A 19128-nucleotide genomic window follows, 5' to 3' on the forward strand; every position below is an offset into this window, starting at 1 on the left:
ACCCACACACATTTGGAACTCTCCTGGGGTACCCTCACACATATTATTCACTCATTTAGTGGATATTTTCACAAAAAAGTGAAATTTTCAAAAATCCAAAATATTGGCTGAAAACGACTAAATATCACGGACTCATTGGGCGAATCGCTCTGGAACTGAAATCGGAACGCTCACTGACATTTGCCCTATCTGAAAGTCTGATAAACGCCGGAAAAATGATTAAGTCCAAAAAAAAAATTTGTTCAACTTTTTTCAAATTTACCCCTGTGGGATATATATTCTACCCACACACATTTGGAACTCTCCTGGGGTACCCTCACACATATTATTCCCTCATTTAGTGGATATTTTCACAAAAAAGTGAAATTTTCAAAATCCAAAATATTGGCTGAAAATGACTAAATATCAAGGACTCATTGGGCGAATTGATCTGGAACTGAAATCGGAATGCTCACTGACATTTGCCCTATCTGAAAGTCTGATAAACGCCGGAAAAATGACTAAGTCCAAAAAAAAATTTTTTTTACTTTTTTCAAATTTACCCCGGTCGGATATATATTCTACCCACACACATTTGGAACTCTCCTGGGGTACCCTCACACATATTATTCCCTCATTTAGTGGATATTTTCACAAAAAAGTGAAATTTTCAAAATCCAAAATATTGGCTGAAAAAGACTAAATATCAAGGACTCATTGGGCGAATCGCTCTGGAACTGAAATCGGAACGCTCACTGACATTTGTCCTATCTGAAAGTCTGATAAACGCCGGAAAAATGACTAAGTCCAAAAAAAAAATTTGTTCAACTTTTTTCAATTTTACCCCCGTGGGATATATATTCTACCCACACACATTTGGAACTCTCCTGGGGTACCCTCACACATATTATTCACTCATTTAGTGGATATTTTCACAAAAAAGTGAAATTTTCAAAAATCCAAAATATTGGCTGAAAACGACTAAATATCACGGACTCATTGGGCGAATCGCTCAGGAACTGAAATCGGAACGCTCACTGACATTTGCCCTATCTGAAAGTCTGATAAACGCCGGAAAAATGATTAAGTCCAAAAAAAAAATTTGTTCAACTTTTTTCAAATTTACCCCTGTGGGATATATATTCTACCCACACACATTTGGAACTCTCCTGGGGTACCCTCACACATATTATTCCCTCATTTAGTGGATATTTTCACAAAAAAGTGAAATTTTCAAAATCCAAAATATTGGCTGAAAATGACTAAATATCAAGGACTCATTGGGCGAATTGATCTGGAACTGAAATCGGAATGCTCACTGACATTTGCCCTATCTGAAAGTCTGATAAACGCCGGAAAAATGACTAAGTCCAAAAAAAAATTTTTTTTACTTTTTTCAAATTTACCCCGGTGGGATATATATTCTACCCACACACATTTGGAACTCTCCTGGGGTACCCTCACACATATTATTCACTCATTTAGTGGATATTTTCACAAAAAAGTGAAATTTTCAAAAATCCAAAATATTGGCTGAAAACGACTAAATATCAAGGACTCATTGGGCGAATCGCTCTGGAACTGAAATCGGAACGCTCACTGACATTTGCCCTATCTGAAAGTCTGATAAACGCCGGAAAAATGTCTATGTCCAAAAAAAAATTTTTTTCAACTTTTTTCAAATTTACCCCTGTGGGATATATATTCTACCCACACACATTTGGAACTCTCCTGGGGTACCCTCACACATATTATTCCCTCATTTAGTGGATATTTTCACAAAAAAGTGAAATTTTCACAAATCCAAAATATTGGCTGAAAACGAGTAAATATCAAGGACTCATTGGGCGAATCGCTCTGGAACTGAAATCGGAACGCTCACTGACATTTGCCCTATCTGAAAGTCTGATAAACGCCGGAAAAATGACTAAGTCCAAAAAAAAAATTTGTTCAACTTTTTTCAATTTTACCCCCGTGGGATATATATTCTACCCACACACATTTGGAACTCTCCTGGGGTACCCTCACACATATTATTCACTCATTTAGTGGATATTTTCACAAAAAAAGTGAAATTTTCAAAAATCCTAAATATTGGCTGAAAACGACGAAATATCAAGGACTCATTGGGCGAATCGCTCTGGAACTGAAATCGGAACGCTCACTGACATTTGCCCTATCTGAAAGTCTGATAAACGCCGGAAAAATGACTAAGTCCAAAAAAAAATTTTTTTTACTTTTTTCAAATTTACCCCGGTGGGATATATATTCTACCCACACACATTTGGAACTCTCCTGGGGTACCCTCACACATATTATTCACTCATTTAGTGGATATTTTCACAAAAAAGTGAAATTTTCAAAAATCCAAAATATTGGCTGAAAACGACTAGATATCACGGACTCATTGGGCGAATCGCTCTGGAACTGAAATCGGAGCGCTCACTGACATTTGCCCTATCTGAAAGTCTGATAAACGCCGGAAAAATGACGAAGTCCGAAAAAAAAAAATTTCAACTTTTTTCAATTTTACCCCCGTGGGATATATATTCTACCCACACACATTTGGAACTCTCCTGGGGTACCCTCACACATATTCCCTCATTTAGTGGATATTTTCACAAAAAAGTGAAATTTTCAAAAATCCAAAATATTGGCTGAAAACGACTAAATATCATGGACTCATTGGGCGAATCACTCTGGAACTGAAATCGGAATGCTCACTGACATTTCCCCTATCTGAAAGTCTGATAAATGCCGGAAAAAATGACTAAGTCCAGAAAAAATTTTTTTTAAACTTTTTTCACTTTCACCCCTGTGGGATATATATTCTTCCCACACACATTTGGAACTCTCCTGGGGTACCCTCACACATATTATTCCCTCATTTAGTGGATATTTTCACAAAAAAGTGAAATTTTCAAAAATCCTAAATATTGGCTGAAAACGACTAAATATCAAGGAATCGTTGGGCGAATCGCTCTGGAACTGAAATCGGAATGCTCACTGACATTTGCCCTATCTGAAAGTCTGATAAACGCCGGAAAAATGACTAAGTCCAAAAAAAAAATGTTTTCAACTTTTTTCAAATTTACCCCCGTGGGATATATATTCTACCCACACACATTTGGACCTCTCCTGGGGTACCCTCACACATATTATTCCCTCATTTAGTGGATATTTTCACAAAAAAGTAAAATTTTCAAAAATCCAAAATCTTGGCTGAAAACGACTAAATATCAAGGACTCATTGGGCGAATTGATCTGGAACTGAAATCGGAACTCTCACTGACATTTGCCCTGTCTGAAAGTCTGATAAACGCCGGAAAAATGACTAAGTCCAAAAAAAAAATTTGTTCAACTTTTTTCATTTTTACCCCCGTGGGATATATATTCTACTCACACACATTTGGAACTCTCCTGGGGTACCCTCACACATATTATTCCCTCATTTAGTGGATATTTTCACAAAAAAGTGAAATTTTCAAAAATCCAAAATATTGGCTGAAAACGACTAAATATCAAGGACTCATTGGGCGAATCGCTCTGGAACTGAAATCGGAACGCTCACTGACATTTGCCCTATCTGAAAGTCTGATAAACGCCGGAAAAATGACTAAGTCCAAAAAAAAATTTTTTTCAACTTTTTTCAAATTTACCCCTGTGGGATATATTTTCTACCCACACACATTTGGAACTCTCCTGGGGTACCCTCACACATATTATTCCCTCATTTAGTGGATATTTTCACAAAAAAGTGAAATTTTCAAAAATCCAAAATATTGGCTGAAAACGACTAAATATCAAGGACTCATTGGGAGAATCGCTCTAGAACTGAAATCGGAACGCTCACTGACATTTGCCCTATCTGAAAGTCTGATAAACGCCGGAAAAATGACTAAGTTCGAAAAAAAAAAATTTCAACTTTTTTCAATTTTACCCCGTGGGATATATATTCTACCCACACACATTTGAAACTCTCCTGGGGTACCCTCACACATATTATTCCCTCATTTAGTGGATATTTTCACAAAAAAGTGAAATTTTCAAAAATCCAAAATATTGGCTGAAAACGACTAAATATCAAGGACTCATTGGGCGAATCGCTCTGGAACTGAAATCGGAACGCTCACTGACATTTGCCCTATCTGAAAGTCTGATAAACGCCGGAAAAATGACTAAGTCCGAAAAAAAAAAAATTCAACTTTTTTCAATTTTACCCTCGTGGGATATATATTCTACCCACACACATTTGGAACTCTCCTGGGGTACCCTCACACATATTATTCCCTCATTTAGTGGATATTTCCACAAAAAAGTGAAATTTTCAAAATCCAAAATATTGGCTGAAAACGACTAAATATCAAGGACTCATTGGGCGAATCGCTCTGGAACTGAAATCGGAACGCTCACTGACATTTGTCCTATCTGAAAGTCTGATAAACGCCGGAAAAATGACTAAGTCCAAAAAAAAAATTTGTTCAACTTTTTTCAATTTTACCCCCGTGGGATATATATTCTACCCACACACATTTGGAACTCTCCTGGGGTACCCTCACACATATTATTCCCTCATTTAGTGGATATTTTAACAAAAAAGTGAAATTTTCAAAAATTCAAAATATTGGCTGAAAACGACTAAATATCAAGGACTCATTGGGCGAATCGCTCTGGAACTGAAATCAGAACTCTCACTGACATTTCCCCTATCTGAAAGTCTGATAAACGCCGGAAAAATGACTAAGTCCCAAAAAAAATTTTTTTCAACTTTTTCAAATTTACCCCTGTGGGATATATATTCTACCCACACACATTTGGAACTCTCCTGGGGTACCCTCACACATATTATTCCCTCATTTAGTGGATATTTTCACAAAAAAGTGAAATTTTCAAAAATCCAAAATATTGGCTGAAAATGACTAAATATCAAGGACTCATTGGGCGAATCACTCTGGAACTGAAATCGGAATGCTCACTGACATTTCCCCTATCTGAAAGTCTGATAAACGACGGAAAAAATGACTAAGTCCAGAAAAATTTTTTTTTAAACTTTTTTCAATTTCACCCCTGTGGGATATATATTCTTCCCACACACATTTGGAACTCTCCTGGGGTACCCTCACACATATTATTCCCTCATTTAGTGGATATTTTCACAAAAAAGTGAAATTTTCAAAAATTCAAAATATTGGCTGAAAACGACTAAATATCAAGGACTCATTGGGCGAATCGCTCTGGAACTGAAATCGGAACGCTCACTGACATTTGCCCTATCTGAAAGTCTGATAAACGCCGGAAAAATGACTAAGTCCAAAAAAAAAATTTGTTCAACTTTTTTCAATTTTACCCCCGTGGGATGTATATTCTACCCACACACATTTGGAACTCTCCTGGGGTACCCTCACACATATTATTCCCTCATTTAGTGGATATTTTCACAAAAAAGTGAAATTTTCAAAAATTCTAAATATTGGCTGAAAACGACTAAATATCAAGGACTCATTGGGCGAATCGCTCTGGAACTGAAATCGGAACGCTCACTGACATTTGCCCTATCTGAAAGTCTGATAAACGCCGGAAAAATGACTAAGTCCAAAAAAAAAATTTGTTCAACTTTTTTCAATTTTACCCCCGTGGGATGTATATTCTACCCACACACATTTGGAACTCTCCTGGGGTACCCTCACACATATTATTCACTCATTTAGTGGATATTTTCACAAAAAAAGTGAAATTTTCAAAAATCCTAAATATTGGCTGAAAACGACTAAATATCAAGGACTCATTGGGCGAATCGCTCTGGAACTGAAATCGGAATGCTCACTGACATTTGCCCTATCTGAAAGTCTGATAAACGCCGGAAAAATGACTAAGTCCAAAAAAAAAAAATTTCAACTTTTTTCAATTTTACCCCCGTGGGATATATATTCTACCCACACACATTTGGAACTCTCCTGGGGTACCCTCACACATATTATTCCCTCATTAAGTGGATATTTTCACAAAAAAGTAAAATTTTCAAAAATTCAAAATATTGGCTGAAAACGACTAAATATCAAGGACTCATTGGGCGAATCGCTCTGGAACTGAAATCGGAACGCTCACTGACATTTGCCCTATCTGAAAGTCTGATAAACGCCGGAAAAATGACTAAGTTAAAAAAAAAAATGTTTTCAACTTTTTTCAAATTTACTCCCGTGGGATATATATTCTACCCACACACATTTGGACCTCTCCTGGGGTACCCTCACACATATTATTCCCTCATTTAGTGGATATTTTCACAAAAAAGTGAAATTTTCAAAAATCCAAAATATTGGCTGAAAACGACTAAATATCAAGGACTCATTGGGCAAATCGCTCTGGAACTGAAATCGGAACGCTCACTGACATTTGCCCTATCTGAAAGTCTGATAAACGCCGGAAAAATGATAAGTCCGAAAAAAAAATATTTCAACTTTTTTCAATTTTACCCCCGTGGGATATATATTCTACCCACACACATTTGTAACTCTCCTGGGGTACCCTCACACATATTATTCCCTCATTTAGTGGATATTTTCACAAAAAAGTGAAATTTTTAAAAATCCAAAATATTGGCTGAAAATGACTAAATATCAAGGACTCATTGGGTGAATCGCTCTGGAACTGAAATCGGAACGCTCACTGACATTTGCCCTATCTGAAAGTCTGATAAACGCCGGAAAAATGACTAAGTCCAAAAAAAAAATTTGTTCAACTTTTTTCAATTTTACCCCCGTGGGATATATATTCTACCCACACACATTTGGAACTCTCCTGGGGTACCCTCACACATATTATTCACTCATTTAGTGGATATTTTCACAAAAAAAGTGAAATTTTCAAAAATCCTAAATATTGGCTGAAAACGACTAAATATCAAGGACTCATTGGGCGAATCGCTCTGGAACTGAAATCGGAATGCTCACTGACATTTGCCCTATCTGAAAGTCTGATAAACGCCGGAAAAATGACTAAGTCCAAAAAAAAATTTTTTTCAACTTTTTTCAAATTTACCCCCGTGGGATATATATTCTACCCACACACATTTGTAACTCTCCTGGGGTACCCTCACACATATTATTCCCTCATTTAGTGGATATTTTCACAAAAAAGTGAAATTTTTAAAAATCCAAAATATTGGCTGAAAATGACTAAATATCAAGGACTCATTGGGTGAATCGCTCTGGAACTGAAATCGGAACGCTCACTGACATTTGCCCTATCTGAAAGTCTGATAAACGCCGAAAAAATGACTAAGTCCAAAAAAAAAAATTTTTCAACTTTTTTCAAATTTACCCCTGTGGGTTATATATTCTACCCACACACATTTGAACTCTCCTGGGGTACCCTCACACATATTATTCCCTCATTTAGTGGATATTTTCACAAAAAAGTGAAATTTTCAAAAATCCAAAATATTGGCTGAAAACGACTAAATATCAAGGACTCATTGGGCGAATCGCTCTGGAACTGAAATCGGAACGCTCACTGACATTTCCCCTATCTGAAAGTCTGATAAACGCCGGAAAAATGACTAAGTCCAAAAATAAAAATTTTCAACTTTTTTCAAATTTACCCCGTGGGATATATATTCTACCGACACACATTTGGAACTCTCCTGGGGTACCCTCACACATATTATTCTCTCATTTAGTGGATATTTTCACAAAAAAGTGAAATTTTCAAAAATCCAAAATATTGGCTGAAAACGACTAAATATCAAGGACTCATTGGGCGAATCGCTCTGGAACTGAAATCGGAACGCTCACTGACATTTGCCCTATCTGAAAGTCTGATAAACGCCGGAAAAATGACTAAGTCCGAAAAAAAAAAATTTCAACTTTTTTCAATTTTACCCCCGTGGGATATATATTCTACCCACACACATTTGGAACTCTCCTGGGGTACCCTCACACATATTATTCACTCATTTAGTGGATATTTTCACAAAAAAGTGAAATTTTCAAAAATCCAAAATATTGGCTGAAAACGACTAGATATCACGGACTCATTGGGCGAATCGCTCTGGAACTGAAATCGGAACGCTCACTGACATTTGCCCTATCTAAAAGTCTGATAAACGCCGGAAAAATGACTAAGTCCCAAAAAAAATTTTTTTCAACTTTTTTCAAATTTACCCCTGTGGGATATATATATTACCCACACACATTTGGAACTCTCCTGGGGTACCCTCACACATATTATTCCCTCATTTAGTGGATATTTTCACAAAAAAGTGAAATTTTCACAAATCCAAAATATTGGCTGAAAACGAGTAAATATCAAGGACTCATTGGGCGAATCGCTCTGGAACTGAAATCGGAACGCTCACTGACATTTGCCCTATCTGAAAGTCTGATAAACGCCGGAAAAATGACGAAGTCCAAAAAAAAAATGTTTTCAACTTTTTTCAAATTTACCCCCGTGGGATATATATTCTACCCACACACATTTGGAACTCTCCTGGGGTACCCTCACACATATTATTCCCTCATTTAGTGGATATTTTCACAAAAAAGTGAAATTTTCAAAAATCCAAAATATTGGCTGAAAACGACTAAATATCAAGGACTCATTGGGCGAATCGCTCTGGAACTGAAATCGGAACGCTCACTGACATTTGCCCTATCTGAAAGTCTGATAAACGCCGGAAAAATGACTAAGTCCAAAAAAAAAATTTGTTCAACTTTTTTCAATTTTACCCCCGTGGGATATATATTCTACTCACACACATTTGGAACTCTCCTGGGGTACCCTCACACATATTATTCCCTCATTTAGTGGATATTTTCACAAAAAAGTGAAATTTTCAAAAATCCAAAATATTGGCTGAAAACGACTAAATATCAAGGACTCATTGGGCGAATCGCTCTGGAACTGAAATCGGAACGCTCACTGACATTTGCCCTATCTGAAAGTCTGATAAACGCCGGAAAAATGACTAAGTCCGAAAAAAAAAAAATTCAACTTTTTTCAATTTTACCCTCGTGGGATATATATTCTACCCACACACATTTGGAACTCTCCTGGGGTACCCTCACACATATTATTCCCTCATTTAGTGGATATTTCCACAAAAAAGTGAAATTTTCAAAATCCAAAATATTGGCTGAAAACGACTAAATATCAAGGACTCATTGGGCGAATCGCTCTGGAACTGAAATCGGAACGCTCACTGACATTTGTCCTATCTGAAAGTCTGATAAACGCCGGAAAAATGACTAAGTCCAAAAAAAAAATTTGTTCAACTTTTTTCAATTTTACCCCCGTGGGATATATATTCTACCCACACACATTTGGAACTCTCCTGGGGTACCCTCACACATATTATTCCCTCATTTAGTGGATATTTTAACAAAAAAGTGAAATTTTCAAAAATTCAAAATATTGGCTGAAAACGACTAAATATCAAGGACTCATTGGGCGAATCGCTCTGGAACTGAAATCAGAACTCTCACTGACATTTCCCCTATCTGAAAGTCTGATAAACGCCGGAAAAATGACTAAGTCCCAAAAAAAATTTTTTTCAACTTTTTCAAATTTACCCCTGTGGGATATATATTCTACCCACACACATTTGGAACTCTCCTGGGGTACCCTCACACATATTATTCCCTCATTTAGTGGATATTTTCACAAAAAAGTGAAATTTTCAAAAATCCAAAATATTGGCTGAAAATGACTAAATATCAAGGACTCATTGGGCGAATCACTCTGGAACTGAAATCGGAATGCTCACTGACATTTCCCCTATCTGAAAGTCTGATAAACGACGGAAAAAATGACTAAGTCCAGAAAAATTTTTTTTTAAACTTTTTTCAATTTCACCCCTGTGGGATATATATTCTTCCCACACACATTTGGAACTCTCCTGGGGTACCCTCACACATATTATTCCCTCATTTAGTGGATATTTTCACAAAAAAGTGAAATTTTCAAAAATTCAAAATATTGGCTGAAAACGACTAAATATCAAGGACTCATTGGGCGAATCGCTCTGGAACTGAAATCGGAACGCTCACTGACATTTGCCCTATCTGAAAGTCTGATAAACGCCGGAAAAATGACTAAGTCCAAAAAAAAAATTTGTTCAACTTTTTTCAATTTTACCCCCGTGGGATGTATATTCTACCCACACACATTTGGAACTCTCCTGGGGTACCCTCACACATATTATTCCCTCATTTAGTGGATATTTTCACAAAAAAGTGAAATTTTCAAAAATTCAAAATATTGGCTGAAAACGACTAAATATCAAGGACTCATTGGGCGAATCGCTCTGGAACTGAAATCGGAACGCTCACTGACATTTGCCCTATCTGAAAGTCTGATAAACGCCGGAAAAATGACTAAGTCCAAAAAAAAAATTTGTTCAACTTTTTTCAATTTTACCCCCGTGGGATGTATATTCTACCCACACACATTTGGAACTCTCCTGGGGTACCCTCACACATATTATTCCCTCATTAAGTGGATATTTTCACAAAAAAGTAAAATTTTCAAAAATTCAAAATATTGGCTGAAAACGACTAAATATCAAGGACTCATTGGGCGAATCGCTCTGGAACTGAAATCGGACGCTCACTGACATTTGCCCTATCTGAAAGTCTGATAAACGCCGGAAAAATGACTAAGTTAAAAAAAAAAATGTTTTCAACTTTTTTCAAATTTACTCCCGTGGGATATATATTCTACCCACACACATTTGGACCTCTCCTGGGGTACCCTCACACATATTATTCCCTCATTTAGTGGATATTTTCACAAAAAAGTGAAATTTTCAAAAATCCAAAATATTGGCTGAAAACGACTAAATATCAAGGACTCATTGGGCAAATCGCTCTGGAACTGAAATCGGAACGCTCACTGACATTTGCCCTATCTGAAAGTCTGATAAACGCCGGAAAAATGATAAGTCCGAAAAAAAAATATTTCAACTTTTTTCAATTTTACCCCCGTGGGATATATATTCTACCCACACACATTTGTAACTCTCCTGGGGTACCCTCACACATATTATTCCCTCATTTAGTGGATATTTTCACAAAAAAGTGAAATTTTTAAAAATCCAAAATATTGGCTGAAAATGACTAAATATCAAGGACTCATTGGGTGAATCGCTCTGGAACTGAAATCGGAACGCTCACTGACATTTGCCCTATCTGAAAGTCTGATAAACGCCGGAAAAATGACTAAGTCCAAAAAAAAAATTTGTTCAACTTTTTTCAATTTTACCCCCGTGGGATATATATTCTACCCACACACATTTGGAACTCTCCTGGGGTACCCTCACACATATTATTCACTCATTTAGTGGATATTTTCACAAAAAAAGTGAAATTTTCAAAAATCCTAAATATTGGCTGAAAACGACTAAATATCAAGGACTCATTGGGCGAATCGCTCTGGAACTGAAATCGGAATGCTCACTGACATTTGCCCTATCTGAAAGTCTGATAAACGCCGGAAAAATGACTAAGTCCAAAAAAAAATTTTTTTCAACTTTTTTCAAATTTACCCCCGTGGGATATATATTCTACCCACACACATTTGTAACTCTCCTGGGGTACCCTCACACATATTATTCCCTCATTTAGTGGATATTTTCACAAAAAAGTGAAATTTTTAAAAATCCAAAATATTGGCTGAAAATGACTAAATATCAAGGACTCATTGGGTGAATCGCTCTGGAACTGAAATCGGAACGCTCACTGACATTTGCCCTATCTGAAAGTCTGATAAACGCCGAAAAAATGACTAAGTCCAAAAAAAAAAATTTTTCAACTTTTTTCAAATTTACCCCTGTGGGTTATATATTCTACCCACACACATTTGAACTCTCCTGGGGTACCCTCACACATATTATTCCCTCATTTAGTGGATATTTTCACAAAAAAGTGAAATTTTCAAAAATCCAAAATATTGGCTGAAAACGACTAAATATCAAGGACTCATTGGGCGAATCGCTCTGGAACTGAAATCGGAACGCTCACTGACATTTCCCCTATCTGAAAGTCTGATAAACGCCGGAAAAATGACTAAGTCCAAAAATAAAAATTTTCAACTTTTTTCAAATTTACCCCGTGGGATATATATTCTACCGACACACATTTGGAACTCTCCTGGGGTACCCTCACACATATTATTCTCTCATTTAGTGGATATTTTCACAAAAAAGTGAAATTTTCAAAAATCCAAAATATTGGCTGAAAACGACTAAATATCAAGGACTCATTGGGCGAATCGCTCTGGAACTGAAATCGGAACGCTCACTGACATTTGCCCTATCTGAAAGTCTGATAAACGCCGGAAAAATGACTAAGTTAAAAAAAAAAATGTTTTCAACTTTTTTCAAATTTACTCCCGTGGGATATATATTCTACCCACACACATTTGGACCTCTCCTGGGGTACCCTCACACATATTATTCCCTCATTTAGTGGATATTTTCACAAAAAAGTGAAATTTTCAAAAATCCAAAATATTGGCTGAAAACGACTAAATATCAAGGACTCATTGGGCAAATCGCTCTGGAACTGAAATCGGAACGCTCACTGACATTTGCCCTATCTGAAAGTCTGATAAACGCCGGAAAAATGATAAGTCCGAAAAAAAAATATTTCAACTTTTTTCAATTTTACCCCCGTGGGATATATATTCTACCCACACACATTTGTAACTCTCCTGGGGTACCCTCACACATATTATTCCCTCATTTAGTGGATATTTTCACAAAAAAGTGAAATTTTTAAAAATCCAAAATATTGGCTGAAAATGACTAAATATCAAGGACTCATTGGGTGAATCGCTCTGGAACTGAAATCGGAACGCTCACTGACATTTGCCCTATCTGAAAGTCTGATAAACGCCGGAAAAATGACTAAGTCCAAAAAAAAAATTTGTTCAACTTTTTTCAATTTTACCCCCGTGGGATATATATTCTACCCACACACATTTGGAACTCTCCTGGGGTACCCTCACACATATTATTCACTCATTTAGTGGATATTTTCACAAAAAAAGTGAAATTTTCAAAAATCCTAAATATTGGCTGAAAACGACTAAATATCAAGGACTCATTGGGCGAATCGCTCTGGAACTGAAATCGGAATGCTCACTGACATTTGCCCTATCTGAAAGTCTGATAAACGCCGGAAAAATGACTAAGTCCAAAAAAAAATTTTTTTCAACTTTTTTCAAATTTACCCCCGTGGGATATATATTCTACCCACACACATTTGTAACTCTCCTGGGGTACCCTCACACATATTATTCCCTCATTTAGTGGATATTTTCACAAAAAAGTGAAATTTTTAAAAATCCAAAATATTGGCTGAAAATGACTAAATATCAAGGACTCATTGGGTGAATCGCTCTGGAACTGAAATCGGAACGCTCACTGACATTTGCCCTATCTGAAAGTCTGATAAACGCCGAAAAAATGACTAAGTCCAAAAAAAAAAATTTTTCAACTTTTTTCAAATTTACCCCTGTGGGTTATATATTCTACCCACACACATTTGAACTCTCCTGGGGTACCCTCACACATATTATTCCCTCATTTAGTGGATATTTTCACAAAAAAGTGAAATTTTCAAAAATCCAAAATATTGGCTGAAAACGACTAAATATCAAGGACTCATTGGGCGAATCGCTCTGGAACTGAAATCGGAACGCTCACTGACATTTCCCCTATCTGAAAGTCTGATAAACGCCGGAAAAATGACTAAGTCCAAAAATAAAAATTTTCAACTTTTTTCAAATTTACCCCGTGGGATATATATTCTACCGACACACATTTGGAACTCTCCTGGGGTACCCTCACACATATTATTCTCTCATTTAGTGGATATTTTCACAAAAAAGTGAAATTTTCAAAAATCCAAAATATTGGCTGAAAACGACTAAATATCAAGGACTCATTGGGCGAATCGCTCTGGAACTGAAATCGGAACGCTCACTGACATTTGCCCTATCTGAAAGTCTGATAAACGCGGGAAAAATGACTAAGTCCAAAAAAAAATTTTTTCAACTTTTTTCAATTTTGCCGCCGTGGAATATATATTCTACCCACACACATTTGGAACTCTCCTGGGGTACCCTCACACATATTATTCCCTCATTTAGTGGATATTTTCACAAAAAAGTTAAATTTTCAAAAATCCAGAAAATTGGCTGAAAACGACTAAATATCAAGGACTCATTGGGCGAATCGCTCTGGAACTGAAATCGGAACGCTCACTGACATTTCCCCTATCTGAAAGTCTGATAAACGCCGGAAAAATGACTAAGTCCAAAAATAAAAATTTTCAACTTTTTTCAAATTTACCCCCGTGGGATATATATTCTACCCACACACATTTGGAACTCTCCTGGGGTACCCTCACACATATTATTCTCTCATTTAGTGGATATTTTCACAAAAAAGTGAAATTTTCAAAAATCCAAAATATTGGCTGAAAACGACTAAATATCAAGGACTCATTGGACGAATCGCTCTGGAACTGAAATCGGAACCCTCACTGACATTTGCCCTATCGGAAAGTCTGATAAACGCCAGAAAAATGACTAAGTCCGAAAAAAAAAAATTCAACTTTTTTCAATTTTACCCCCATGGGAGATATATTCTACCCACACACATTTGTAACTCTCCTGGGGTACCCTCACACATATTATTCCCTCATTTAGTGGATATTTTCACAAAAAAGTGAAATTTTCAAAAATCCAAAATATTGGCTGAAAACGACTAAATATCAAGAACTCATTGGTCGAATCGCTCTGGAACTGAAATCGGAACGCTCACTGACAATTGCCCTATCTGAAAGTCTGATAAACGCCGGAAAAATGACTAAGTTCAAAAAAAAATTTTTTTCAACTTTTTTCAATTTTACCCCCGTGGAACATATATTCTACCCACACACATTTGGTACTCTCCTGGGGTACCCTGACTCATATTATTCCCTCATTTAGTGGATATTTTCACAAAAAAGTGAAATTTTCAAAAATCCAGAAAATTGGCTGAAAACGACTAAATATCAAGGACTCATTGGGCGAATCGCTCTGGATCTGAAATCGGAACGCTCACTGACATTTGCCCAATCTGAAAGTCTGATAAACGCCGGAAAAATCACTAAGTCCAAAAAAAAAATTTGTTCAACGTTTTTCAATTTTACCCCCGTGGGATATATATTCTACCCACACACATTTGGAACTCTCCTGGGGTACCCTCACACATATTATTCACTCATTTAGTGGATATTTTCATAAAAAAGTGAAATTTTCAAAAATCCAAAATATTGGCTGAAAACGACTAAATATCAAGGACTCATTGGGCGAATCGCTCTGGAACTGAAATCGGAACGCTCACTGACATTTGCCCTATCTGAAAGTCTGATAAACGCCGGAAAAAATGACTAAGTCCAGAAAAAATTGTTTTTATACTTTTTTCAATTTTACCCCCGTGGGATATATATTCTACCCACACACATTTGGAACTCTCCTGGGGTACCCTCACACATATTATTCACTCATTTAGTGGATATTTTCATAAAAAAGTGAAATTTTCAAAAATCCAGAAAATTGGCTAAAAACGAATAAATATCAAGGAATCATTGGGCGAATCGCTCTGGAACAGAAATCGGAATGCTCACTGACATTTGCCCTATCTGAAAATCTGATAAACGCCGGAAAAATGACTAAGTCCAAAAAAAAAATTTGTTCAACTTTTTTCAATTTTACCCCCGTGGGATATATATTCTACCCACACACATTTGGAACTCTCCTGGGGTACCCTCACATATATTATTCCCTCATTTAGTGGATATTTTCACAAAAAAGTGAAATTTTCAAAACTCCAAAATATTGGCTGAACACGACTAAATATCAAGGACTCATTGGACGAATCGCTCGGAATTGAAATCGGAATGCTCACTGACATTTGCCCTATCTGAAAGTCTGATAAACGCCGGAAAAATGACTAAGTCCAAAAAAAATATTTTTTCAACTTTTTCAAATTTACCCCCGTGGGAGATATATTCTACCCACACACATTTGGAACCCTCCTGGGGTACCCTCACACATATTATTCCCTCATTTAGTGGATATTTTCACAAAAAAGTGAAATTTTCAAAAATCCAAAATATTGGCTGAAAACGACTAAATATCAAGAACTCATTGGGCGAATCGCTCTGGAACTGAAATCGGAACGCTCACTGACAATTGCCCTATCTGAAAGTCTGATAAACGCCGGAAAAATGACTAAGTTCAAAAAAAAATTTTTTTCAACTTTTTTCAATTTTACCCCCGTGGAACATATATTCTACCCACACACATTTGGAACTCTCCTGGCGTACCCTCACACATATTATTCCCTCATTTAGTGGATATTTTCATAAAAAAGTGAAATTTTCAAAAATCCAAAATATTGGCTGAAAACGACTACATATCAAGGACTCATTGGGCGAATCGCTCTGGAACTGAAATCGGAACGCTCACTGACATTTGCTCTATCTGAAAGTCTGATAAATGCCGGAAAAAATGACTAAGTCCAGAAAAAATTGTTTTTATACTTTTTTCAATTTTACCCCCGTGGTATATATATTCTACCCACACACATTTGGAACTCTCCTGGGGTACCCTCACACATATTATTCACTCATTTAGTGGATATTTTCATAAAAAAGTGAAATTTTCAAAAATCCTAAATATTGGCTGAAAACGACTAAATATTAAGGACTCGTTGGGCGAATCGCTCTGGAACTGAAATCGGAACGCTCACTGACATTTCCCCTATCTGAAAGTCTGATAAACGCCGGAAAAATGACTAAGTCCAAAAAAAAAATTTTTTAAACTTTTTTCAAATTTACCCCTGTGGGATATATATTCTACCCACACACATTTGGAACTCTCCTGGGGTACCCTCACACATATTATTCCCTCATTTAGTGGATATTTTCACAAAAAAGTGAAATTTTCAAAAATCCAAAATATTGGCTGAAAACGAATAAATATTAAGGACTCATTGGGCAAATCACTCTGGAACTGAAATCGGAATGCTCACTGACATTTCCCCTATCTGAAAGTCTGATAAACGCAGGAAAAAATGACTATGTCCAGAAAAAAATTTTTTAAAACTTATTTCAATTTTACCCCCGTGGGATATATATTCTTCCCACACACATTTGGAACTCTCCTGGTGTACCCTCACACATGTAATTCCCTCATTTAGTGGATATTTTCACAAAAAAGTGAAATTTTCAAAAATCCTAAATATTGGCTGAAAACGACTAAATATTAAGGACTCGTTGGGCGAATCGCTCTGGAACTGAAATCGGAATGCTCACTGACATTTGCCCTATCTGAAAGTCTGATAAACGCCGGAAAAATGACTAAGTCCAAAAATAAAAATTTTCAACTTTTTTCAAATTTACCCCCGTGGGATATATGTTCTACCCACACACATTTGGAACTCTCCTGGGGTACCCTCACACATATTATTCCCTCATTTAGTGGATATTTTCACAAAAAATGAAATTTTCAAAAATTCAAAATATTGGCTGAAAACGACTAAATATCAAGGACTCATTGGGCGAATCGCTCTGGAACTGAAATCGGAACGCTCACTGACATTTGCCCTATCTGAAAGTCTGATAAACGCCGGAAAAATGACTAAGTCCAAAAAAAAAATGTTTTCAACTTTTTTCAAATTTACCCCCGTGGGATATATATTCTACCCACACACATTTGGACCTCTCCTGGGGTACCCTCACACATATTATTCCCTCATTTAGTGGATATTTTCACAAAAAAGTGAAATTTTCAAAAATCCAAAATATTGGCTGAAAACGACTAGATATCACGGACTCATTGGGCGAATCGCTCTGGAACTGAAATCGGAACTCTCACTGACATTTGCCCTATCTGAAAGTCTGATAAACGCCGGAAAAATGACTAAGTCCGAAAAAAAAAAATTTCAACTTTTTTCAATTTTACCCCCGTGGGATATATATTCTACCCACACACATTTGGAACTCTCCTGGGGTACCCTCACACATATTATTCCCTCATTAAGTGGATATTTTCACAAAAAAGTGAAATTTTCAAAAATTCAAAATATTGGCTGAAAACGACTAAATATCAAGGACTCATTGGGCGAATCGCTCTGGAACTGAAATCGAAATGCTCACTGACATTTGCCCTATCTGAAAGTCTGATAACCGCCGGAAAAATGACTAAGTCCAAAAAAAATTTTCTACCCACACACATTTGGAACTCTCCTGGGGTACCCTCACACATATTATTCCCTCATTTAGTGGATATTTTCACAAAAAAGTGAAATTTTCACAAATCAAAAATATTGGCTGAAAACGACTAAATATCAAGGACTCATTGGGCGAATCGCTCTGGAACTGAAATCGGAACGCTCACTGACATTTGCCCTATCTGAAAGTCTGATAAACGCCGGAAAAATGACTAAGTCCAAAAATAAAAATTTTCAACTTTTTTCAAATTTACCCCGTGGGATATATATTCTACCGACACACATTTGGAACTCTCCTGGGGTACCCTCACACATATTATTCTCTCATTTAGTGGATATTTTAACAAAAAAGTGAAATTTTCAAAAATCCAAAATATTGGCTGAAAACGACTAAATATCAAGGACTCATTGGGCAAATCGCTCTGGAACTGAAATCGGAACGCTCACTGACATTTGCCCTATCTGAAAGTCTGATAAACGCCAGAAAAATGACTAAGTCCGAAAAAAAAAAATTCAACTTTTTTCAATTTTACCCCCGTGGAACATATATTCTACCCACACACATTTGGTACTCTCCTGGGGTACCCTGACTCATATTATTCCCTCATTTAGTGGATATTTTCACAAAAAAGTGAAATTTTCAAAAATCCAGAAAATTGGCTGAAAACGACTAAATATCAAGGACTCATTGGGCGAATCGCTCTGGAACTGAAATCGGAACGCTCACTGACACTTGCCCTATCTGAAAGTCTGATAAACGCCGGAAAAATGACTAAGTCCAAAAATAAAAATTTTCAACTTTTTTCAAATTTACCCCGTGGGATATATATTCTACCGACACACATTTGGAACTCTCCTGGGGTACC

Source organism: Phyllobates terribilis, unplaced genomic scaffold (assembly GCF_046119375.1).
Source record: "Phyllobates terribilis strain yellow unplaced genomic scaffold, ASM4611937v1 Scaffold_118__1_contigs__length_5260490, whole genome shotgun sequence".
In the NCBI taxonomy this organism is placed as follows: Eukaryota; Metazoa; Chordata; class Amphibia; order Anura; family Dendrobatidae; genus Phyllobates; species Phyllobates terribilis.